A 27,466-nucleotide genomic window follows, 5' to 3' on the forward strand; every position below is an offset into this window, starting at 1 on the left:
AAATATTTCATTTTTCTCTTTACTCTGCTTTAAGAAAACTGACTGTGCAGGTGTGATGATAAATGGCAACTGACACGGGACTTCAGTATCTGGAGACAACAGGGAGCAGCGAGGATGATGATGAATGGAAGAGTTCATTTACTATCTCAGGAGAACAGCCGTTTCTTAGCTTACTGTTGCAATGTAGGAATAAAGACTCAACGTTTCTGGATCTTCTTTCTTCAAGAGGTCTCCATGTTTTTAAAAATTAAAAACCTATTGTTGGTCTATGCAGTTGAGGCCAATCGAAACACTTTATTTATGGGATAAGATACAGCCCATCTTTTACCTTCCAATGACCTCCATGCTAGACCTTGGATTATTTCAAATATACAAAATAAACGTGGACACTTGGCATTAACTCACAGTGATGACATGAATTATTTTTCCATGTTTAATCAAAAATAAGGTTTTAAATTTTGAATTGTATGCAGCTTTTAAGTTATACTTTTATAACATTTGGATAAAATATTCACTGTAACGTAGAGTCACAGGAACATCAGTTGAAAGTGTTCTTAGAGAAATTCACATCTATTCATTTTGCAGATGAAGAAGTTGTGAAGCAAATAGAGTTGCTAAAAGTCCTGCATCTAGTTAGTGGCAGAGTCAGGAATTGAACACAGAATTCCTGATATCACTCCAGTACTTGCTCTACCATTTTACCATCGTGCCTTCAATTTGGTTGTTAGTTTGTTTATTATAAGGCATGGGAAATAAGATTCAACAGATGATTTCTTTATGCAAATTTCTCCACTGATCTACTCCATAAGGTGAGACACACATGTATTTGACACTTTAGACTTCGGCAAAATTAAAAAGTGACCTAAAAAATGAGTGCTTTGTTATACTTCAACATAACTTAGATTAAGTGACAGCAAAAGTAAAATTGTCAAACTACTGCCTTATTCCACACATTACTGAAGAACTAGTTTTCAGGCAGCCCAGTGGTATAGTGGTTAAGTTCATGTGCTCCACTTTGTCCCGGGGTTTGCAGGTTCAGATCCCGGGTGCAGGCCTACACACCACTCATGAAGCCATGCTTTAGTGGCATCCCACACACAAATAATAGGGGAAGATTGGCACAGATGTGAGTTCAAGGGCAATCTTCCTCAAGCAAAAAGAAGATTGACAACAGATGTTAGCTCAGGGCAAATCTTCCTCACCAAAAAAAAAAAAAAAAAAAGAAGAACTAGTTTTCTACTTAATTGATTATATGGCCTATATTTTAAACATTGGATAGTAAAGCTTCATGAACTGGAAAGTAAGGCATACACTGTACTACTTTTATTATTCTTAATTTTTCTCTTGGAATTCATGAAGAGTGAGCTTTCCTTGAGTCTTGTTTTGGTGTCTTTTTTTTGACCTTGTTCAGCACATTTATTATAACTAGTAAATTTCAGACAATTTTCCGATAGAATTCAGATCCTCTAAATCAACCATATTTAGGAAATAGCAGGTGATAATGCAGCTATTTAGTTTCTGCTACAGAATCCACTATTTCTTGGTGCTGAAAGATGCAGCCCAAATTCCATTTGCAGTGTTTATTACCTCTCAGAATCTGTGAGCAAGCATCTTTCCTGGTCCTTTTACCTGTCTGTCTTGTCTATTGGCTATCCATTTTCCATTGTTGTCCCAGGTTGGCTGCCAATGGTACATTTCTCAGCCACTTAATAACTTTACTTAGACAGATTTATAAGAAGCCAAGTGCTGTCAAGTCCCTGAGATGTATAGATTGAGGCTCCCCTCCTCCACCCCTTCCAACTTTACAGTATAAGTCTGTCTCCTTAATAGCACTGGTCTTAATAGAGTGTGTCTCTCAGGGTCCGGCATCAGCTGCATTGTTGGAGCATGGCTCATGCTCATCTCTTCTGAGCTGGAGTGCAGTTAAATAGGAGCAATTTATTTCTGCTGTTGTCAATATCACATTTCATGAACCTGAACCTCATTACATTTTTTTTTTCAAATTACCTTGCTCTGCTTCGTAAGGGCATTTCGTATTTGCCACAGATCATTCTTTTAGATTTGAAAAGAACTGAAACTTTTTGTTACACTTCTGATTGATATAATTGGGTGCCATTTAGGCTAAAGGTGGGCAGGAGAAAAATGCACAGCTTTCAACTATAGAAACTGCGCTTGCCGTGCTCAGTTGCAAGGATATTTGTTGTGGAGCTTCTAGCTCATAATGCAAAGGGAGGAAAAGGAAGGGCCTCTTGCATTAAGAAGTTTATAGTAAAATATCATAGAGACCGGAAAAATTTTTTCAAAAGGAATTTAAGAAAAACATCTGAGGGGCAGCATTGAGTATTATAATAGACAATGTCTTAGTGGACGTGGCAATACTGGACCCAAATCTGTAAATATTTACCCAGTGTCCATAAATAAAGGTTTATTGGAAGACAACCACACTCTTGTTTACATATTAGATCTCTGGCAGCTTCCATTCTACAGGAGAAGTGTTGAGTAGTTGCCACAGAGCTTGTTTAGTTCCAAAAGTCTAAAATATATACTATTTGGTTCTTTGTGGAAGAGTTTACCAATCCCAGGTCTAGAGCACAGTGCTAGGCTACAAGGAGTAATTTTTCTTTTCTTCTTCCCATATTGCTACTTAGAGGAAACTCTGATAACAGGAGCTACAAAGTCAGGGCTGGCTCTCTGCCCAGATAGAGTTGCGCAAATGAAATGATTTAAGGATATAGCAAACTTTCCTCTAACTACCAATATCTCACTCAGTGTTCTGTCAAGATACAACTCTTCTATTCTTGTCTGATTTGAGTCATTCCTTGAGTTCAATGATCTAAGGGTGATGGAGAGGGTCATTATTCATAAAAGAGCACAGAAAAGTATTTTAGAGTGGAAAAAGTCCTAGACTCAGACTCAAGAAACCTGGGATCTAATTGGGGGTCACCAGTGAATGACACAGCTACATGCATTTGAGCAAGGCTTTGAGCTTTCTGCAGTTTTCTCATCTGTATGGGATGATGGCCCACATGCCCTCTAAGGTCTGTTTTAACTTGGAAGTACTGATTCTGTATTTCCCAATATACGAGAGGGAAGCCCAGCGCGTTATTTGAACTTCTCTCATTACTGTGATTGAATTTACTACCTTAAAGAATTGTTACTATGGAAAGATGTAGATATTTTGTCTCTTAGTGCACGTCATGTCATTCACTATCTATCGCCAACACCTAGCACAAAGGAAATGCCTAATCATCAGTTTTGAATTAATGGATAAATGAATGCATGAATGAAATAATCTAATCATAACATACTTAGCCTATCTAGCACTGGGTCCCTTAGAGCTTTAGAGTCCTCTTTGTTTTTTACTGGAAAACAAATCTTTGTGATTTGTTTTCTTATTTATAACCTTACCTGATATACTGGTGGACTGGGGTTGAACACGCCCTTTTGCTATCCTTCTTACAACCATGGCCTAGATTCTCAGACAGCCTTATGCAGGCTTTGCTTACTTGAACAAACAAATCAGTCAATTCAATTGGTCCACTAGACCCTTGCCAGAGCTCCCCACGCCAGCAGGCTGAATTCCAAGTGGGAGCTAGAATCCTTAGGAGACTGAGAAGTAGCCCTAGAACACTGAGTCAGAGGAGATAGCGTCTCGTTTCACGGATTAACTCGACAATTAGACCACTGTCAGTGACAAACTTTCATACTTCTCACATTTGCTCAGAACCAACGCGCCATGAAATGTTACAGTGCTGATGAGCATATGTTGGCTCCATAGGTTTTTGCACTTAGAAGGTCCTGTAATTGTAGTTTTTTCTAATTTCAGAGGGCTCTTTATTTCTAAACACCAGCTAAGCATGTTTAAGGAAGCAAAAATACAGTCTTCATCATTAATTTTGTTTTAAACCTTAAGAAATAGGGAATACTTATAAGTGGAATGTTTGCCTTGGGAACGAAGCTATTGTAAAGGAGGCTCTTTTTCTTTTGTCACTTAGTTGTTGATTTTTTTTTTTCTTTTTGGTCACTTCTGCAGAGGCAATACTTTCAAATCTCAGCTTTGCAAGATCTCGAAAGATGGAAAAATTTATTAATTTGTGTTGATCTAACACCTACCTTGACTGAATTATGAGAATTTAATAAAGGTACCCCTTAGCCAAGCAACTGTAGCATCTCATAAATACAATGAAGTAAATACAAATGTTTGCAAAAGACATTCTTAGTTACCCTCATTGCCCTGTGGCTTAAGAGGGAATAGCTATGAGAAGAGGGCAGTTATTATAAGAGGAGAATGGACAAAAAAAACAAAATTTGAAAAATACCTATAATTATTCAGTCTTCCAAGCTGAATGATATCAATATATCTACGTGTGTGTCATACTGCTCTCTGCTAACAGTCACTATCAATTGTTGATCAGAATAAATAGCCATTTGTTTATTGTCATTGTGTACCTCACATTGCAGTGAAATTCAATGATTATAAAATATGAAGAACAATTTTGGGTCTCCCTATAACTAAAAATCTCAGTTTCTAGAATGCATTGGGATGGCTGAGGTTCAGGTAAAGAGGGAAACTTGATATCTCCCCAGATGGCTATTTCTTTACTTACTCTGATTTTCTCTGCCCGAATTGAAATAGCTGCTCTACGTGCCCTCACACAGGTAAGGTAAGCCAGGTAAGAAGACCTACTTGCATTTTTAGGTCAATCTTTGATAGGTCTCATTTTAAAGACTTTTATAGGAGAAACTTCTTAACTTTCTCCATAAAATCTTTGTCAGCAATTTTTAAGTAGCTGTTTCTCTTTCCACATTTAAAGGTTTGAGTTCTTCCACCTAATTCAAATGTTTATAGCAAAGGTGGAGGGAATGAGTATAATGGCCTCTTTGACTAACACATCATCATATTGATAGTTATGTTTATTATAGACACGTCGATACCATAGCGAATGATAAATAAAAAGCCTTGCCAGAGAACAGCAGATTACAATAATTGCTAGTGTTTTTTGACAACTTCAATATGCCAGGAATAGTTCTAAATAGTTTGTAAGTTCTAACACTTATTTTCAAAATAGTCCCATGAAATAAGTACTCATCTTCCTCTCCATTTACAGATGAGGAAACTGAGTGTTTAGGCAACTTGGCCCAAAGTGACACAGCCAGTACGTGACAGAGCCAGAATTTGAACCCAGGCAGTCTGAGTTCAAAGCCCATGTGCCATCTAATTAGTTTCCTTTTAGACATATTTCTGAACTTGTTGTATTTCTCACAAAAAATACTATTAATTTATTAGGTTCAACTTCCATAGTTGCATTTTCCAAAACTCGTTCCCGCCAATAAAAGTTCCATGACATAGTAACTCATACTTGCGGGCTCCTTGGCAGAATATGTTTGGGAAGTGATGTTTCTCTTATATCGGCCTCCTCAGGGCTTTTACTGTGCTAATGCACATCATAGTGCCCCAAGACTGGGAGAGAGCTTGCAGTATTTTCTCCTCCTGATCACACATTGAAAATACTTTCATACTAATTTTAGCCTATGAACCTGCACTGTCTAATCTGATAGCCATTAGTCAAACGTGCTATTTAAATTTAAAATTAATTAAAGTGAAAAGTAAATTAAAATTCAATTACTTAGTTGCATGATTCACGTGTTAAGTGTTAAATAACCACATGTGTCTAAAGGCTACAACATTAGGTAGTGCAGATACAGAACATTTCCATCTTCACTGATATTTCTGTTGGATAGCACTGCTGTCGACTTTTGTGCCTGCATTTCTGGCTAGATGGAAATAATACTTCTTTAGGGTACTAAACTATACAGGCAGATACTTGTGGCACTTAAAGTGAATCTAGCGATAAAAACAATGCCTTTTGACTGACTTCGTTTAGTTTTTCTACTGAAAATGCACCCTTTGATTGAAATAGAATTGCAATATTTATAAATCACTAATTCCTACCTCTACAGCAAAATTCAAAGGATTTATAGGACTTGAAGTTCCGAATTTAAATAAACGTAAACAGCAAAATAAAATAGAGGAAAGCATGAAGAAAGGATAGATTAGTAATCTTGAAAGCTAAAGCTGGATGCAAGGATTTCCCTTTTTGTGTGCTGGATACATAAATCAGATCTAACTGTGAGGTGTGAGTTGCATAGTTATGGCTCATGCTCCAAAGAAATAGCCGTTGTGATACCCGGCTTGATAAAGCTAATGATACAAGACGGCCTCTCCCATCAAAGTGGCATTAATGGGGGCAAAGCAATAGTCTAGACCTAGGGTTACTTTTCAATGAATTCTGAAAGCAATAATCTTGAGGATCAGGCAGGTGAGGTAAATACATGAAGGGAGAGCTAAGGGAGGTAGGACAGCGATTGGGAGGCTGGGTATAAACACAACAGGGACCTTTCCCCAGATCTATACTTCTAATGCTGGCTGCCACTGTGTGACATCTGAATTTTAACTGCTGTATAGTAAATGGAAATCGAAATCCCATATTCATTAAAGTGAACAACGAAGCTATTTTAAGTGAGGGGACAAGGTAAATATTTATATTACCATGCCTGGATAACCAGAAAGTAAGACATCACCACCATCTGGAGGTAGCCGCTCTGAATTGCCAGCACACCATCTCAGAGATAAAAGTTTTGAAAGTTTCTTGAGTGAATACCTAGAAACATCTATAGTGTTTGGTGGTGTTAAATATTGTCCACATTAATGAGACTTAAAAATGTTGTGGTGGGGCCAGCCGGGTGGAGCAGCAGTTAAGTGTGCACGTTCCACTTTGGTGGCCTGGGTTCCCCAGTTCGGATCCCGGGTAGGGACATGGCACCGCATGGCAAGCCATGCTGTGGTAGGCGTCCCACATATAAAGTAGGAGAAGATGGGCACAGATGTTAGCTCAGGGCCAGTCTTCCTCAGCAAAAAGAGGAAGATTGGCAGCAGATGTTAGCTCAGGGCTAATCTTCCTAGAGAAAATAAAATAAAATAAAAAAATAAAAATGTTGTGAAGACTGAGGGTTCAGAGATATAGACAAAATTAGGATCCACTTGGGAGCAGGGACAATGTCTTATTTTTAAGTTATTCTTACCAAAGCAATGCATATATATTACATTTTATAATATACATAGTTATAAATCTATATACTTAAAAATATACATTTATAATATATATAAGTGTAATATATATTACGTCTTTCTATAAAGGAAAAATAGATATTTGTGTCAGTCATCAGTATTTCCAAGACCCCTCCCTAAATTTGCAACTTTATATGGTTGAGTAACGTGCTTCTACTCATACTTCCCACTCATCAATTTTAGATGTAAAATTGGCTTCCTATTAGAGAAGATAAAGATAGCTCTCTTTCCTCCCGTTATTTAAATCAATATTCAACATTCACATTATTATAGCTGCGTAAGTATCATTTCCTGCTCAAATATGTATTATAGATTGCATTTCTGTTTTTTATTCAGTTTTTCCTGTAATAAATAATCGCTTTTTTTCTTTTTGTTTAGGTTTCTATGCCATCACTTATTTTTACCTAAGTTTTCATTAAAAGTCTAAAATATTTTATGCAAATCCATATATATTAAAACTCTTGCTCCTCCCCCTTTTTCTTGGAGTCGTCTCTCTGCAGTCTCTCCATCTTTCTCCTCCAGTCTGGACTGGATGTTCTCCAGTTCTCCTGAGAGGTTGTCGTTCTGGGACTCCCCCGTCCTGTTCCTCTGGTTGGAGCTCCTGTGTTCTGTGCCTGGTATTCAGTTTTCCTCTTTGCTGCTGCACGCCCTCATTTGGTACTAGCTGCACATCTTTCTATAGTTTCCATAGAAAGAGGATATGAGATTTGGTATGTCTAAAAAGATCTTTATTTTATTCCTGACAATAATTTTGACTGGGTGAACATTTCTAAATGAAATATGACTTAATGGGTTACTACTGAAAAGCACAATACTATCTTGCCTCTCAAGTCTTGTATACAAATCATTTTTTTTCCCACAAAGTCTTTTACAATTTTCTCTTTATTATTTATCCTCTGAAATTTTACAATGATTTGACCCAGAGTAGGTTTATTTTCATTTATTCCTCTAAATACCAGGTAAGCATTCTTGAATATTTTTCCTTTACTTCTGGGAAAATTTATTCTATTTATATATATATATTTATTTATTTTTCGGTGAGGAAGGCTGGCCCTGAACTAACATCTGTTGCCCATCTTCCTCCTTTTTCCTAAGGAAGACTGTCCCCAAGCTAACACCTGTGACAACATTCCTCTATTTTATATCTGGGATGCCACTGCAGCATGGCTTGATGAGTGGTGTATAGGTCCGTGCCCAAACCCACAAACCCCAAGCAGCCGAAGCGGAGAACGCGAACTTAACCACTATGCAACCAGGCCGGCCCCTATTAACACTATTTTAAACATGCATTCCTCCTCTCCTTTTGTTATCTCTTCAGGACATCCTGACGGATTGAGTTTTCTGGACTGTTATTCTTATCTTCTCATCTGGCCCCCATATCTTTTTCTTTTCAATTTTCTGGGAAGGTTTCTCAACTTTATTTCCAGCACTTTCATTGTCGAATTTTTATCTCCGTGGTTGTTTTGCATCTTTTGAAGATTTTTGCTGAAGTCCAAAAGTGCACAAATCATTAGTGTACAGCTCAAAGAACTGTCACAAAGTCAAGACAGCTTGTTACCATCACCCAAGTCACGAAATGAAATGCCCCTCATGACATTTCATGTCTGTTTTCATCACAATCCCTTCGCTCATTCCCAAAGGTAATCACCATCCTCACTTCTAATACCATAGATTAGCTTTAAAAAAAACCCCCAAAAGTTCATATTACATATCAGAGGCTCTCAACCCCCCCATAAATCTTCCCTACCTAACTGTGTGAGGAGACGGATTTGTTAATTAGCTTGATGGTCATAATCATTTCACTATGTGTATGTATGTCAAAACAGCATATTGGACACTTTAAATATGTACATTTTTACTTTGAAAATAAGGAATAAAAATATGATTGTACCAAAAAAAACCCACTTTATAATAATGGAATCATATAGTTCGTACTTTTTCCTCTACCTTCTTTCATCTTAAAATTACATTTGTGAGATATATTCATTGTTATTTCATCCACGAGTAGTTGATTAACTTTCATTGCTGTATGATTTTAAAGTGCACATTGTACAGATATACCATAATTTATATATTCATTCTACAGTTGGTGAACTCTTGGGTTGTTTTCAGTGTTTGATGTGAATAATGCTGCTTTGAATATTCTTGTTTATATGTATATATTTTTTGTGCATGTATGGTACATTTCTTGGAGTGGAATTGCTGGGTCCAAATGTGTGTATGTTTATAGTTTGTCAACACTACCAATGAATTTTCCAAAATGGTTGCATGAGTTCCCGAGTAGTGTATGATAGTTCCAGATGCTCCATATCCTTTCAAACACACTGTATGGGCAGTGCTTTAATTTGTAGCCCTGCTAGTCAGTTTGTAGTGCTATCTTATACCGTTTAAAAATTTTCTTTTCCCAGATGATTGGTGAAGTTGAAAAGCTATTCATATATTTATTGGTCATTTGGATATCTTTCCTTTTGAGATGGCTGGCCATTCATTTTTCCATTCTTATCCCATTTTTCTACTGGATTAATTATCTTTTCTTATTGGTATATTAGAATTTTTATACATTCTCAATATGAGTCCTTTATCCATTAAACATATTGCAATTATCTTCTCTCACTGACTGATTTGCTTTTTTTTTCCTCTCTTAATGGAGTCTTCGGTTGAACAGAGTTCTTAATTTTAACGTAGTCCGTTTATCATCTATTTCCGCCGAGTCCAGCGCTATTTTGTCTTAGTCAAAAAAATTTAACTACCCCAAATTCATGAAGTTTTTTTCAGTCATCTTGAAGATTTTATATTTCCTTTTAGAGTAACAATCCACCCGGAATTATTTTTATGTAAGGTGTGGGGTAGCGGCCAAGTTTTATTATTTTTCCTCCATATAGATTTACAGTTAACCTGCCTCGTTTATTGAGAAGAACACCCGTTCTCCACTGTGCCACAGTGCCAGTTTATGATAAATCATATGTCTCCATTTGTGTAGACTGTTCTGGATTCTTGTGTTTCTTTCATCTCTGCATCTATCCTTGCATCAGTACTTCAATATTTTACTTAGTGTAGACTACTTCAAGTCTCGATATCTAATTGTGTAAATTCTCCGCTTTTCTTCCTCTGAGAGTTTGCCTTTCTACATAAATTTTAGAACTGACTTTTTATTTCTAAAAAACTGAGATTTTGATTGGGATTATTTTGAGTCTATACTTTACTTTGAGGAGAACTAAAATACATACTCTTTCAATCCATAAATATCTGCATTCTCCCATTTATTGAGAATTTCTTTAGTTTCTTTTATTAATATTTTTGCTGTTTTACTCTGTTGAAATCTTTTTCATCCATTATAAGATTTATTGCTTTGTTTTTAATGATATATTTTAAATGTTATGTTTATTAAAATTTCTTTTTCTAAATGTTGCTTGCCAGTGTTTGGAAATACAATTGACATTAAAATAATGATTTTGAATTCAGTAGCCTTTTAAAATTCACTTATTAATGCTAATAATTCATTTAGAACTTTTTGGAGTTAAAAATATATTTTATATAATCTGTGGATAGTAACAATTTTATTTCTTCCTTTCCAATTCTCCAAAATTATGTTTCTTTGTTCTTTCCTTACTATACCAGTTAGGACTTCCAGTATAATATGGAATAGAACTGGTGATAGTGGATATGTTGTTTCATTCTTGATTTCAAAGAGAAAGCTTTTCATGTCTTTAATAAGCACTCTGCTGTGGATTTATTTTTGTAATTAACCCAGTGTGATTATGATGTCTTTTCTATAGCTGAATTTGATTTGATAATTATTTATGTAGGATTTTTTAAACTTTGTTTACAAGTGAGTTGACTTGCTAGTTATAATGAATAACCTAGAGATGATAATATGCAACTTTGCCTTACTGAAATCTAATATAAATGATACTTTTACATTTAATATAGGGAAATTAGAACATTTTAATGTCATTTATCTCCATCTTGACTTTTATGAAATTGTCTTGCACTGTAATTCAATATTTAGTTTAGACACCACGATACATTATTATTATTGAAAACACAGTCAAGAGTCATTTTGATTTACCCACATGTTTTATATTTGATCTGCTTTTTATTACATCCTGCATTTTGGGGGTCATTTTCCTTATGAGTAAAAACACATTTTAAGCATCTCTAACTTGATGGTGATAAATTCTGTCAGTTTTTGCTGACTTGAAAATAATTTTATTTTTGTCTTCATTTTAAAAAGTTATTTGGACTGGCTATAGAATTATAGATTGATAGTTTTTGTTTGTTTGTTTTTTACCTCCTAGTACATGGAAATATCAATCTATTATCTTCTAGCTTCTATTTCTTCTAATAAGAAATAGTTCTTACTGTGTTTTTGCTCTTTTGAAGATTTTGTCTTCTTTTTCTCTGATTCTCTCTATGGTTTTTTTCTGTATCTTTGTTTTTTTTACCAGGTTTAGTACGATACGCCTAGGTTTTCTAACTTTATTTTTAAAAGTTTACTCAATTAAAAAAATAAATATTTTTTATTATTTAAAAATTTGGGTTATATTTAAGTCACATAAGGCTCATAGCAATTCTTGAATCTATTGGCTTTATTTTCATATAAGTTTTGGAATATTTTCTTCTTTTTTCTCTTCAAATATGGCTTCTCCCTTATTCTCTTTTCCTTCTGGGATTCCAGTTACGTATACTTTGGAACTTTTAACCCTATTCACATATCTTTAAACATTTTATGTATTTTCCATTCTTTTATCTATCTGAGATGGATTTTTTTCAGATCTACTTTTCAATTTTTAAATTTTCTCTTAAGTTTTGTATATCAGTCTCCTAAACCTATATGTTGAGTTCTTACGTACTTTTCAGTTCTAGAATTTCCATTTGATTCTTTTAAAGTTTTTAGTTTTCTCAAAATTCATCATATTTTCTTCTAATTCTTTGAATGTGTGAATCATAGCTATATTTAAAGTGTGTTTCCAAAAATTCCATTATGTGGCTTTATTTTGTTTTTATCAGCAATTATTTTCTTGGTTTTCAGTCAAGTCTTTATATGCCATGTTCATTTTTTTATGGCATATAAGAAATTGCACATCAAAAATTGTAGAGATATTTTGAAGCTCTTGACAAAATTATAGTCATCTAGAGAAGATTTACTTTTGTTTCTGCAAGACAGCCAGGTTACAGACACATGTAATCACAGATTGCATCAGTGCAATCAGGGAATTGGGGTAATGCTGGCTTTCAGTCTCTAACAGTGCTCAGTATATTTCTGCTTCACACTTATTCCTAGACTATAGTCTTTTATGATCAAAACTCAAAGTGTGATATGTTTATCAGACTTTGGCATCTTTGGCAGATTCTCATTTTCCCTCCTACTCTTGTGAGCCTGAGGAAAAGGTGCTTAGATTCTCAGCCTCTCAGCTGCCATTTTGATTTGGGAAATGACTGAAAGTGAAAAGAATTGCCAGGCTCACCAAGTTTCTCTTGCTTTCTTGGTCCTGAAAATTCTTGCAATGTTGAGAGCCTTTTGATGCTTATAGAGTAAAGTTTAAAAGAAATAATTGTCCCATTTTTTTCTAGTTATTGGAGTGAGATAGTCGTTTCAAAGCAATGCAGTCTACCATTGTCAAAAGTGGAGATCCTCCACTATGTTTCTTTTAGTTTCTTTCTTATTCTTTGCTTATATGTTTTGGCCTCCCTTTTTCATTCTTGGCCTCAATATCTTCTTTATATTTGTAAAGATATCAATTACCTTTTTTTTTGAGAGAGATTAGCCCTAAGCTAACATCTGTTGCCAATCCTCCTCTTTTTGATGAGGAAGATTAGCCCTGAGCTAACATCTGTGCCCATCTTCCTCCACTTTATATGTAGGACGCCTGCCACAGCATGGCCTGATAAGCGGTGCATAGGTTTCTGCCTGGGATCCGAACTGGCGAACCCCTGGCCACCCGAGCTGACGTGCGGACTTAACTGCTGAGCCACTAGGCTGGCCCTGATATCAATTACTTTTTAATTTATTTTGGAGTTTTCTTCTATTTCTTGTGCTGTTTCATCCTAATTTTGAGTCCCCACACTTTTTTTTTTCTGTTGGTCCCTGTCTTTCATAGTGGGGACTTTTTTAGGGTATATGGTGATGTGTTGTGACCTAAAAGTGATATAACATATTCCTATAAAAAGCTATGTTTGTGGGGTTGGGGCTTTAAAACTGGTCTACTTTTTTAAAGAGGTATCAGCTGCTTTGTTGGATGACTCCCACGTGTCAGTGTATGTCATGCTTTCCCCTGGGGCCTGGGGAGAATCTTTAGATATACTGCCTCTCGTGTATCTAGTGGGTTGCTCATGTTATGGAGCCATGCAGTGCCAGCGGGTTTAAGGTTTCTTCACTCAGCATATTGATTTTCACTTATCTCCCCATTTTTAGAACAACTAGCTATTCCCTACCCATCCCCACCTTCAAGTGTGCCTGGGATTGCCAGCTCTTGAAACTCTTTGACTAAATTTCTCCAAAAAGAAAGCCTATATTTTACTGATGGTGTAATGGAGAGTTATGAGCAAGGCTTCTTGATAAGAGGAGACTAGGGGGTCCAATAGGTCCTTAGAGAAATTTTCAACCAACCCTCTCATTTTTCAGTTCTATGCCTAACCAATCCACTGGGCTTTTAGTGTTTCCAACATGAATTAACTGCTTTTTACACTGGTGGGTATGGCGAAAGACAGAGATAAATTAATCTGTTTAGTAGAACAAATTACCCTAGAATTCAACTGTCCTTTTTATTTTTGTGTACACTACCTAGCCCAGTGCTTGCCAAGGGTTGGATAGTTACTTTGTTGACTAAATGACTCTTTGGAAAACTTGGGTTTTTTTTTTACATTTTTGACTATTTTAAAATAAGAATAATGTTAAGAATTAAAATCCTGTATTTACATAAGCATTTGTATATCGCTCTACATAACAAATACTCTAAGGTCAAGTTTAGGGACTATTTAAGTAATAATTATTTCACTGGGTACAATATGAGTCTTCACTACTATGACCAAAAAATTCATTGAAAATGCCAAAAGTTCTGAACTCTGAAAAAATTAATGTAGGCAAAACGTGAAAGGCTTTAATGTAGACAAATATTTGACAGTTTTAATGAATCAAAAAGACACTCTACCAACGAGTCACATGAGCACTACCTAGTAGAATCATCAGAGGGACTTTACACGGAGGAAGGGGAGCCAGGAATATAACTCTAGTAAAGAGCAGGACAGCATCAATATTACTTCACACTTCAAGAGCAGAGTTCATCTAGGTTCCATATTTTGGTTTATCTGCTATAAATTTCATAACTGAGGTTACTGACACTATTCTTTTTATTTAATCATTTCCTTAGATGTAATTGAAACAAAGGTGCTAAAATATACTCAGTCCTGGAAGAGAGTAAAATTCTGTCTAATTTGAAATTCTATCCTCCCTGAAGCCACATGTAGGTGAGACTGGGGTAAAGGGTTAGAATGGGAACACTGGCTAACCAATGCTTCCCAAGCTGGGCGTTGGTGACACGTTGAATTGAGATGGAAAGGCCATGGGCTCTGAAATCAAGCTGATTTGGGTTCAAACACTGATTGGACCACTTACCACTTCTATGATCTTAATCACTTTAGTTTTAGCATTGAGGTGGAGTAATAATATCCACTTGAGCACAAGAAATAATGTTTGTAAAATCAACGTAGCACATAGTTAATACTTAGTGAAAGTTAGCAGCTGTGATTTTAACCTCGTCCCAACGTTTCACTTTAGCTACTTGTCACTCTGTTTACCCCTAACATACTCTCCTGCCATACAGAATTCTAAAATTTCATCAATATTCCAAGTATGTTTTCACCTGTGGCTTGCTTTTCCCCTTTGCTGAGTGTGACTTTGCCTGGTTAAATCCTGCTCTTCTTTGAGGCTTCAGTTTAGACACCTCGTTCTCTGAGGGACCTCGCTAAACCTCCAGGTTAGGTTCAGTGCCCCTTCTCTGGATTTTCTCACAGAACCCAATCAAGCACTTTTCACACTGCATTGAAATGGCCTATTTACTTGTCTGTCTTTCTTACTATGCGGTACGAGGGTAGAGATTATGTCTTTTTCATTGTTAAATCCCCAGTGCCTGCTACTAAGCACTGACTCTGTAAAACGTATTCAGTAAATGACAGAATGTTTATTAGGTATTCATCTATAAATATGACACAACTGATAAATAGGATCTTTGGTTTAATAGACATAGCACTCCAGAGATGGAAAAATACATTACATGAGTAATTACATAAGGGGCCATTGAATTACAATTATTATAGATGCTACAAAGAAAAATAATGACAGTAATAGAAGCTTGTAACAGGGAATCTTGGCTAAATTGTGATTGGAGAATTGTCAATCTGTGTTGGTTAATCTTATGTGTCAACTTGACTAGGCCATGGTACCTGATATTTGGTCAAACGCTAGTCTAGATATTGTGCTGAAGGTATTCTTTAGGTAAGATTAACATTGAAATAGTAGACTTTGAGTAATGCAAATTAACCTCCATATGTGGGAGGGCCCCATCCAATCAATTGAAGACTTTAAGAGAAAAAGACTGAGGTCTGCAAGGAAGAAAGAAAGCCTCCAGACTGCCTTTGAACTCAAGACCACAACATCAACTCTTCCCTGGGTCTGCAGCCTGTAGGCCTGCCTTGCAAACTTTGGACTTGGCAGTCCCCACTACTGAGTAAAGCAATTCCTTATAATAAATCTTTCTCTCTTTATACATACATCCTTTCTGTTCTGTTTCTCTGAAGAACCTAACTAATATACAGCCATTGAAAGACAACATTGAGGAAGTAATGTTTGGTTTGAACTTTGAAAGAGAAGGATTCAATACATGAAAGAGGAGAGAGTAGAAACAACATTCTAGCAGAAGAAAAAACATGTCCAAGGGGCTTTGGATGGGAAGACACTCTGCATCTTCAAAATATAAATGCAGACAGAACTGGAGGAAGTGCCACAAGATAAGCTGGGTAAGGCAGGTAAAGTTGGATTATGCAGAACCTGGTCATTTTATTTGAAGAAAATTCACAGAAGACCACCTTTATTTATATTTGACTATAATTATTAAACTTCTTTATAAAATTCGATCCACATAGCATTGGTATTAGCTGTAATTTAAATTGCTTGTACCCTTTTCTTTTCTCCATTAATAAGATGATCAAGAGTGAATGAATATCTTGTTTTTACTATCCAAACTTAGGCACATTCTGAGAAAAGTAATGGAAACAAATCCCATGCAGCTCAAATAGATGTTTGAAAATGTGAGAAAAGATCAAATATCTGGTACACTGAATCAAAACATCAGTAAAACATTAGCAGAGCTTGAGTGAGCCTGACAAAAGTTCACAAAACAATTCATTTGAGATAATGAGAAGGAAGTTCAAGTGTGAGGCAGGCAGAATGAGATTCAGATTATTTAACATTCCTTAGTTGTATTTTAAAAAAATACAATATAGCCTTCTCTTAAAATGTCAGTGCACATTTTTATAAATTTCACTGCACATCTATTCTTTGTACAGCTTCTTTTAGACCTTTTAATGCTGTAGTGCCTGTTCTCAGCAAACTGTCAAATTTTTTTCAAATATTGCTGAAACCATACATGTTACAGTGTTAAAGAATTAGGAAAAAGCAAAAGAAAAATTAAAAAAGAAAAAAATTGAAATAGTTTCATTATAGATACTTTTGCAACAATCATAATTTTAAAAATTAGAATAGATTTTTAAAGGAAGAGCTGTGAGGGCAAATGAACACATTAGGTGTTTCCTATTCTTTCTTAAATGAGTATTTCATAAGTGAAAAATTGAGTGTGATGGTGGGAGAAAGAGTTCTTTAGGATATCAGCTGAACACAAGCTAGTTTTTTCTAAGAACTTAGTGAATAACCTATAGGTTATTAACTTATAGGAAGTGCATTAATTTGTGTGTGTTGTGGAGGAGTCTGAACAGGCTGAGGTGACATTAATGAGGACACAGTGATGGTAGCCAGGACCCGCTACTGATCAAGTGGCCTATGCTTTAGGGAGCAGGTGTGGCTGACCAAATCTGGGTGGTAAGTGAACTGAGTCTGTAACCAATGAAGTGTCATTCTTTAGTCAATTGTACATCTGGCCATGGAGTTAATTTAATTAAAAGACTTACTATGCATTTTTCCTCCAAATTTTCTCCAAATTGAGGTATAACTGACAGATAACACTGTACAAATTTCAGATGTTCAACTTGATTTTATATATGTATGGGTAAATACATAGGTATTTAAAAATGATTACCACAATAAAGTTAGGTATCACATCCATCACCTGATAGTTATTTTTTGTGTGTGATGACAACACTTAAAATCTACTCTCTTAGAAAATTTCAAGTATACAGTAAAATATTGTCAATTATAGTGACCATTCTGCCCATTAGATCCCTAAAACTTATTAATCTTATAATTGATAATTGACTCATATCTCCCATTTTCCCTTACTCCATAGCCCCTGGAAACCACCAATCTACTCTGTTTCTATGAGTTCAACTTTTGTAGATTCCACATAGAAGTGAGATCACGTAGTATTTGTCTTTCTCGGTTTGATTTATTTTACTTACTATAGCGCCCTCAAGTTCATCCACGTTGTCTCAAATGGCAGGATTTCCTTCTTTTCATGGCTGAATAATATTCCATTATATATATCACACTGTCTTTTATCACTTTATATATCACCGTGCTTCATCTGTTGATGGGTACTTAGGTTGTTTCTGTGTCTTCGCTATTGTGGATGATGCTGCAGTGAACATGGGAGTGTAGATATCTCTTTGAGATATTGATTTTTGTCTCCTTTGGATATTTACCCAGAAGTGGGATTGCTGAATCATATGGCAGATCTATTTTTAATCTTTTGGGGAACTTCATACTGTTTTCTATAGTGGCCATAACAATTTACATTTCCACCAACAGTGCACAAAAATTCCCTTTTCTCTGCATCCTTACCAATGCTTATTACCTTGTCTTTTTGATAATAACCATTCTGAAAGGTATGAGGTGATATCCCTTTGTGATTTTGATCTGAATTTTCCTGATGATTAGTGACATTGAGAGTGTTTTTATGTACCTGTTGTCCATTTATATGTCATCTTTAGAAAATATCTATTCAGGTTCTTAACCCATTTTTCAATCAGATTATTTGTTGTTTTGCTACTAAGTTGTATGAGTTCCTGATGTATTTTGGATATTAACCACTTATCAGATATATGGTTTACAAATATTTTCTCCCATTCCATTGGTTGCCTTTTCATTTAGTTGATTGTTTCTTTTCTGTGCAGAAGCTTTTTGTTTGATATAGTCCCACTTTTTGATTTTAGCTTTTATTGCTTGTGCTTTTGGTGTCATTTACAAAAATACATTCCTGAGACTGATGTTAAGAAGTTTTTCCCCTATGTTTCCTTCTTGGAGTTTTACAGTTTCAGATCTTACATTTAAGTCTTTAATCTGTTTTGATTTAATTGTGTGAATGGTGTAAGATATGGGTCTAGTTGCATTCTTTTCCATGGGGATATCCAACTTTCTCAGTATCATTTATTGAAGAATCTATCCTTTCTTCATTGTGTACGCTTACTCCCTTGTCAAATATTGGTTGAACATATACCCATGGACTTATTTCCGGGCACCTTATGCTGTTCTATTTGTCTATGTGTCTGTTCTTATGCTACTGCCATACTGTTTGATTATTATAGCTTTAGAGTATAGTTTGAAATCAGAAAGTGTGATGCCTCCAGCTTTGTTCTTTCTCATGATTGCTTTAAATATTTGGAATCTTTTGTGGCTCCATGCAAATTTTAGGATTGCTTTTTCTAAATGGTTATTTCAGTGAAAAATGGCATTGGAATTTTCATAGAGATTGCATTGGGTAGTATGAACATTTTAATGGTATTAGTTCTTCGGATTCATGAAAATGGAATATGCTTCCATTTATTTGTGTCTTCTTCAGTTTCTTATATCAATGTCTTATAGTTTTCCGTGTACTGGTCTTTCATCTCCTTGGTTAAATTTATTTGTAGTATTTTATTGTTTTTGATGGTGCTATAAATGGAATTGTTTTCTTTATTTTTCGGATAGTTTATTGTTGGTATATAGAAATACAACTGATCTTTGTATGTTAATTTTGCATCCTGTAACTTTACTGAATTCATTTATTGGTTCTAACAGTTTTTTGGTCGTCTTTACAATTTTCTATATAAAGATCATGTCATCTGTGCACAGAGACAATTTTACTTCATCCTTTCTGATTTGAATGCCTTTTATTTCCTTTTCTTGCCTTTACTGTGGGTAGGACTTCTAGCACTATGTTGAATAGAAGTGGTGAGAGTGGGTAAACTTCTCTTGTTCCTAATCTTACAGGAAAAGATTTTACCTTTTCACTTTTAAATATGATGTTATAGCCATTCTGACCAGAGTGAGGTGATACCTCATTGTAGTTTTGATTTGCATTTCCCTGATAGCTAATGATGTTGAGCATCTTTTCATATGCCTGTTGGCCATCCGTATATCTTCTTTGGAGAAATCTCTGTTCAGATCTTTTGCCCATTTTCTACTTGGATTGTTGGTTGTTTTGTTGTTGAGCTGTATGAGTTCTTTGTATATTTTGGATATTAACCCCTTATCTGATATGTGGTTTGCAAATATCTTCTCCCAATTGTTAGGTTGTCTTTTCATTTTGTTGATGGTTTCCTTTGCTGTGCAGAAACTATTTAGTTTGATGTAGTCCCATTTGTTCATTTTTTCTTTTGTTTCCCTTGCCCGGTCAGACATGGGACTTGAAATGCTGCTCAGGCCAATGTCATAGAGCGTACTGCCTATGTTTTCTTCTAGAAGTCTCATGGTTTCGGGTCTTACATTCAAGCCTTTAATCCATTTTGAGTTGATTTTTGTGCATGGTGTAAGGGAATGGTCTACTTTCATTCGTTTGCATGTGGCTGTCCAGTTTTCCCAACACCATTTATTGAAGAGACTCCTTTCTCCATCGTATGCTCTTGGCTCCCTTGTCGAATACTAGCTGTCCATAAACGTGTGGGTTTACTTCTGGGCTCTCAATTTTGTTCCATTGATCTGTAATTAACAAGATAGGAAACAACAAATATTGCAGAGGGTGTGGAGAGAAGGGAGCCCTTGTTCACTGCTGGTGGCAGTGCAAACTGGTGCAGCCACTATGGAAAGCAGTTTGGAGTATCCTCAGAAAATTAAGGATGGATCTTACCATATGATCCAGCTATTTCACTGCTGGGTATTTATCCAAAGAACTTGAAAACACAACGGCATAAAGATACTTGCACCCCTATGTTCATTGCGGCATTATACACAATAGCCAAGACTTGGAAGCAACCTAGGTGCCCATCAAGGGACGAATGGATAAAGAAGATGTGGTATTTATACACGATGGACTACTACTCAGCCATAAGAAATGAAGAAATCTGGCCAATTGTGACAACATGGATGGACCTTGAGGTTATTATGCTGAGTGAAATAAGTCAGAGGGAGATCTCACTCATAAGTAGAAGATAAAAACGACAAAAAAACCCCACAAAAACACATAGCATTGGAGATTGGACTGGTGGTTACCATTGGGGAAGGGGGGAGGGGGGAGGGCAAAAGGGGTGATTAGGTTCACATGTGAGGGGATGCACTATAATTAGTGTTCAGGTGGTGACCATGATGTAATGTATACAGAATTCGAAATATGATGTACATCCGAAAAAAAATTAAAAAAAATAAAATAAATATGATGTTAGCTATGGCTTGTCATATATTGCCTTTATTATGTTGTTATACATTCCTTCTATACATAATTTGTTAAGAGTTTTTATCATGAAAGGATGCTGAATTTTGTCAAATGCTTTTTTTAAAATCTAAGATTAACATATGATTTTTATCCTTCATTCTACTAATGTAGTGTATCACATTTATTGATTTGCATATGTTGAACCATCCTTACATTCCAGGGATAAATTCCACTTGATCATGGTAAATTATCTTTTTAATATGCTGTTGAATTCAATTTGCTGGTAATTTGTTAAGAATTTTTGCATCTATATTCATCAGTGTTGTTCATCTGTAATTTGCTTTTTTTGCAGTTTTGTTATCTGGCTTTGGTATCAGGGAAATGCTGGCCTAGAAAAATAAGTTTGGGAGTGTTCCCTCCTCTTATTTTGTTTTGTTTTTGTGAAAGAGTTTGAGCAGGATTAGTGTTAATTTTTCTTTAAATATTTGGTAGAATTCACCAGTGAAGCCATCTGGTCTTGGGCTTTTCTTGGCTGGGAAGTTTTTGATTATTAATTCAATTTCTTCACACTTTAATAGTCTGTACAGATTTTCTATTTCCTCATGATTCAGTCTCCATAGGTTGTATATTTCTAGGAATTTACCCCTTTCTTCTAGGCTATCCAATTTCTTGGCATATAATTGCTCGTAATGGTCTCTTATGATAGTTTGTATTTTTGTAGTATCAGTTATAATGTCTTCTTTTTCATTTCTAATTTCATTTATTTGAATCTTTTCTCTTTTTTTCTTAGTCTAGCTAAGGGTTTGTCAATTTTTTTAATCTTTTCACAAACCAACTCTTAGTTGTTTTTGTTTGTTTGTTTGTTTTGGTGAGGAAGATTGGCCCTGAGCTAACATCTGTTGCCAATCTTCCTCTTTTTTTTTTTTCTCCCCAAAGCCCCAGAGCATAGTGGTATATCTTAGTTGTAGGTCATTCTAATTCTTCTATGTGGGATGCCAACACAACATGGCTTGATGAGCGGTACATAGGTCCTTGCCCAGGATCTGAGCCACTGAACGCTGGGACAGCAAAGTGGAGTGCATGAACTTAACTACTTAGCCATGGGGCTGGCCCCAACCAACTTTAGTTTTGTTGAACTTTTCTATTGTTTTTCTGGTCACTATTTTATTTATTTCTGCTCTGATCTTTTTTATTTACTTCCCTCTGCTAATTTTGTACTTAGTTTGTTCTTCCTTTTCTAGTTCATTGAGGTGTAAAGTTAGGTTGTTTATTAGAGAAATTTATTTTGCCCTATGTATTTTGGAGCTAAACTGTACCATTAAGAAGGTACACAAAGGTGCAGTGGTGAGTGTTGGGGAGAGCTTTAATAAAATAGAGAGTAGGCTTGCCCTTATAGATACTGGCCCTCATCTTTTAGGATGGACAGTCATAGGTTTTCTTATGATAACTACTTTTTATCAAAAGGCAAGATTCTAGGGAATATGGGAGTGCAATTTCAAATATTGCTATACTTGGCATTATCTCATTAATATTCATTTTAAAGTGTGGAAGTAGAATATAGATAGTTGAGCGACTATCTCAAAATTTAATGCAAATGAACTCATTTAACAATGTCAACAACTCTGTCAAGTGGACATTAAAAATTTCATTTCATAGATTTTAAAAAATGGCTTAAGGGTAAAATAATTTTTTCAAGAAAATGGACACGAAAGAGAAGAACTTAAATTCAAACTCATTCTATTCACCTCCTAAACCTGTTTATTTTCCAGTATACTCATTTGAGGTAAAATAAAATGAAGATAATACTTAGCCCAGAAATACCCCATTGCCAATGTTGTACTCCAGAGGAAATCCAGATTAATATATAAATGTTATATATTCTGAGAAATTAAAAATAATCCATGTACTCCTGACACCATGAAGTTCTTTTGAAATTCAGCTTGACTTGCATAATCTTACTCATGTTCCTCTTACGCAGGTCACCAACTAGTTTATGCTGATGCTGAAGCTTTTGCTCCTGAATTCTTGTGTCTTTATGTTCTCAAATGGCTATGTGCATCGTATTTTATTTTGGCTAATATTGCTATAATCAACCGTCTTTTTATCTTCTTTTTCTCTTTTTAGCGAGCCTGTTGTTGTTCTGGATGATTAAGAAGAGGAAAAATCAGGTAGATTAGGAGATACTGAATGTCCATGATACAGTTAATTGTTAAACCTTTAAAATCCTGTTTGGAGCCACTGGAACAAGAGAGAGGGAAAAAGAGAACCACTGAAGGCTTGACTTTCAACAGCTGGCCACTTCCTGCAGGGAGAATATAAAAGCTATTTAAGGTTTTCTTGTTAGAGAATATTGCTGTGATACTATTTATATAGTAACTTTTAAACTCAGATATAAGATGATTTATAAGTTAAAGTAAACAAGTCTCATCAGAAGCACTAAAAATGACCAAGAGATCACTTATACGAATAAAATTTATGTAACTTCTGGGCCGCTGACCAGAGATATTGTTTAAGATCCAGGAGATTGGCTTGTTTCAGTCAAAGACAATGTCATTCTGGATCACTTCTATTTAATATTGTTCGTTGATTGTTGATTTTCATAGCTACTTCCAGGTTGCATTTTACAAGAATTTCATTTAGTAGAATGCATCCTTATAGGTATTGGGGAATTGTGGAATTAGATCACCAGGGACATGACTAAATCAAATATTAGGGTAAGTTCCCTGAGTTAGAAATAAAGGATCTCTTTTTTCTTCAACTCTGAGACTGTTAACAATTTTGCTTCCCTCTGGTGGGACTTGAACCCACAATCAGAGGGGACTCGAGGAAGAGCCCATGGCTGTGGGCCTATATCCCACAAGCAGCCCTTTCTTCCTTGGAGGGTAGTTTTCTGTTCTGCGTCACAGATTTGAAAAGAAACTGAAGCTGAGCCTTCAACAGCACAAGCTTTATTCAAGGGCCAAAGAATGGAGAAGTGGGAACTAAGTTTACAAATCATCTTGTCAGCTCCTGGGGTGATTAAGCAGCTGTTAGAAAGGGTCTAGATAATGAAGGGGAGGAATATTCATAGTTATTCTGGGAAATGGGCAGGCTATTCTGGGGAGCAAGGATGCCGCCTCTTTTCTTTCCTTATTTGGTTATATCCTGCCATTGTCATGGCAGTTGTAAACTGTCATGGCATCAGTGAGTGTGTTCTATAATATGGTAATATGTTACAGTGAGCATGTAATGAGCTGTGGCATCTATGTCAGGTCAAGTCAGACTGCCATGTTGCCTTCTACAGTTTTGACTGGTTTTGTTCAGCCATCTTCTCCTCCCTTTCTTTGTCATTTCTTGCAAGCTAAAGACAACACATTAGACTTGTTCTGAGCACTGTTGTGGTTGATGTCTTGTGGGACCAGGGGCCAGGGTAACAAGACCACTTCTGGGTTTTTGTCTGTTTAGTCTTTTTTCTGTCCACCCCCACATCACCAATATCATCTTGATGTGTAGTAACCACATATCCAGTCTCAATTAAAGTGAAAATTCTTAGTTCCTAGCCTAATACTCCTTCCACCATTGCGTACTGTCTCCTGCCCTTAAGGAGAGAACAAGGCAACAAGGAACAATTTGAATAGAACTCGCCAACATAAATCATCACTACTCTTCTTCGCTTCCTTTTGTGCTGCACATTCGATGGCATGGGAAATTAGCAATGTGAGTCGTAGTGGTGGATTTTCTTGCCAGCAGTGTTTGCCATGCATCTACACAAAAGTACTGAACTCTTGCTTTCTTACTAAAATTCTCTTTCTTCGTTGAGAAATAGATAAGCTGCAACTACTGATTAATTGTATTACAGAACAAACAATTACTGAGAAGCAATTCAGTATTAGAAATTAAGCTATTGGGGTGGAGTGAGGACTTTGATTAAACTTCATGAAATAATAAGTCAGCTACAATGTCCAGGGAGAATAGGACTGACTTTTGTTTGTCTTTGGAGGCCAGCCTTTGGTATCAGATATAAGATATTATACCTACAAAAGATTAGTGAATGGCAATTTTAAAATTATAGTTCTTTGCCGCATGAAGAACATTTTAAAAAATGTTTCTTCTTGTTCAAATAATATTGCTTCCTGAAAGTGACAAAAATAAAAGATCTAGCTATCCCTTAATTTCAAGCAGTGTTATCTCAAGCAACAACAGTTCAATGATTTTGTTCTTCTTTTTAATGACCTAAGCCTGGGGTAAATGATTGATAACGTTTGCTTCACAGTCACACCAGTAAAATCTTATTGTGAAATGATCTTTTCATTTTTCATGATAGATTACTTTGAATAAAATCATATTTGGGCAATATCCAATATTTACCAGACTTTTCCAGATATATTTAAATTACAACAAACAATAGGCTCCTCTAGCTGCAAATTACTGTTATTTTCTTTCTTTCTTATAGCTTTACTCAGATGGTAAGGGTAAATAATTCTACTGATAGTGATGTCATCATAAAGTTATGTGGATTATTTTTGCAGAATCCCAATCAATCTCTGGAAAGCAGATATGAAATAGACTCTTGCTGCAGGAATATCATAATAACTTTATTAATTTAGTGAAAGTGAAATAAACATATTTTCATGTGCATATTTATTACACACAAATACAGTTGAAAGTGATTTTGACGTTATCTTATAGGCCTAGAATACTGTAGTTTCTCTTAGTATTTAAATTTTAAATACAGCTTTGTGAATTAAAATGAAATAAAATAAAATCTTATTGAAGGCTTTCTAACTGAAATCCAGAATTATTTACTCTACAGTATGGTTTGGAGGATTTGAGCTGTGCTATGTTAACAAAAATTAATACGGACTTAATTTTAAATGTTTTGTCTTCTATTAATCCTAAATCATTTTCAAAAAGAATACAGTATATAAAATAAGATTTTTGGAGATTGAGCTTCTGTGACAGTTCCTTAACAAAGCAATTTCTGAGAAACTTTTTTAATAACTGCAATTTAATTATTATAAAATAAAGCGTTGTTTTCAGGGATTTTATTTCTAGTATTAATATTCTATAAATAAGTTTCATGGAAACAGGCCTTTGTTTTGTTTCTGAACACGTCACTTGGGAACCTTACCAAATCTAAAAGCACTGATCTGTTCAGCGCTTTGTATGATGAACTTAGCTATAGATCAGATTTATATCAAATATAGATTTATAATTACAAGAAATAACTTTATAAGCAGAATATAAAATTCTTTTCTGCCAAAAAAGCCAGTAGAAAACTAAAGAGAGGACCATAAACAAGAACTGACAGAATTAAAAATTTAAAAAATTGAGATCATGAGGTCAAGTCCCTCAGTCAGTCTTGGTTCCAGTCCAGACTGATGTGTGACAGAAACCTATTATTATTAGTCTGTAATCATACTTTACACGTGATAATCTCTCCACACCTGAAAACTGGGGACTTTTTTGCATAATTTACATGCCAACGAATGGTATGGGATGGGAAGGGAGGAGGTCATCTACAGGTAAGTGTTGGAACACAGTTTTGACACACATGTTTATTTCCCTTCTTTGGGCTAATTTCTTTTTAGAGAGGTGTTACCAAGCATGGAATGAGAAGAAGAAAAAAACACGTAGACAGAGCAAATATGCATAAGCAAATTAAATTAATTAGGAAAAAACCAAAGTTTATCTCTTGCTCTAGGATTTAATATGACTTTGAGAGTACATAATCTCTATGAGAACAATTTGGAAAATAAAAGAATGGTATTCTAGTTTGAATGTATAAAAAAGATTAAGTGTTCTGAACATAATAATAATAAACTCAGAAAAATAATGAAATTCACTCTGATGCTAATATGCAAGCACCAGGGGGGCTCTAGGAAAAAATATAACAATGAAATCTAGTTTCACATTAAATATGCCATTTGACAAACTGAACATTGAATTGCCTATGTCCAACAGCCCTTATATAGACGAGATCACAGACATTGTCTGAGATGTTAAAATGCTGGAAATCCGTCTTCCCAGGAGGATTTTTGCCAATTAGTTTGGGACTAAAGAATCCTGCCAGGCATGAGGCTGCCCAGCAAGGTAGAGGATCAGAAACAGGAAAAAAGAAATATTTTATAAGAGAGGGCTGAAAAATCAGCAACTCAGCTGGCAGCATAAAACTACGCTTGAAAGCAACTTTAGGATTTGGAGGTTTTCATAGTGGATTGCATGATAATTTTAGATGTTTGTTTGGGGAGATGTGCAGTATTTCTGGCATTAGGAAACTGTGAAGATTATATGATGTGCTGCTTACTTATTACGATAGCCCACACCTAATGAAGACTCTTATTAAGCGCTGTGCATGTATTACAGAGCAATTGATGGGACCAGGATGGGCCTATTTTGTCACTTTAAAATCAAGGAAAAATTCCTGGATATTTAGACATCTCTAACAATTGATTAAATGGATCTTTACTTTCTACGTCTTTATTTGGAGATGAAGGATCAAGACATGTGGGAAAAAATTCCTCTACCCAGTAAACCCAAAACTCAAAATGTAAATATAACA

General features: G+C 35.4%; 1 pseudogene; it reads left to right on the plus strand.

The window, feature by feature from the left end:
- Positions 1 to 4,587: 4,587 nt before the first annotated feature.
- LOC103562652 (large ribosomal subunit protein uL6 pseudogene) overlaps positions 4,588 to 27,466 on the plus strand; it is a 142,797-nt pseudogene continuing 119,918 nt past the window's right edge.

The sequence above is a fragment of the Equus przewalskii genome, chromosome 4 (genome assembly GCF_037783145.1).
Source record: "Equus przewalskii isolate Varuska chromosome 4, EquPr2, whole genome shotgun sequence".
In the NCBI taxonomy this organism is placed as follows: domain Eukaryota; kingdom Metazoa; phylum Chordata; class Mammalia; order Perissodactyla; family Equidae; genus Equus; species Equus przewalskii.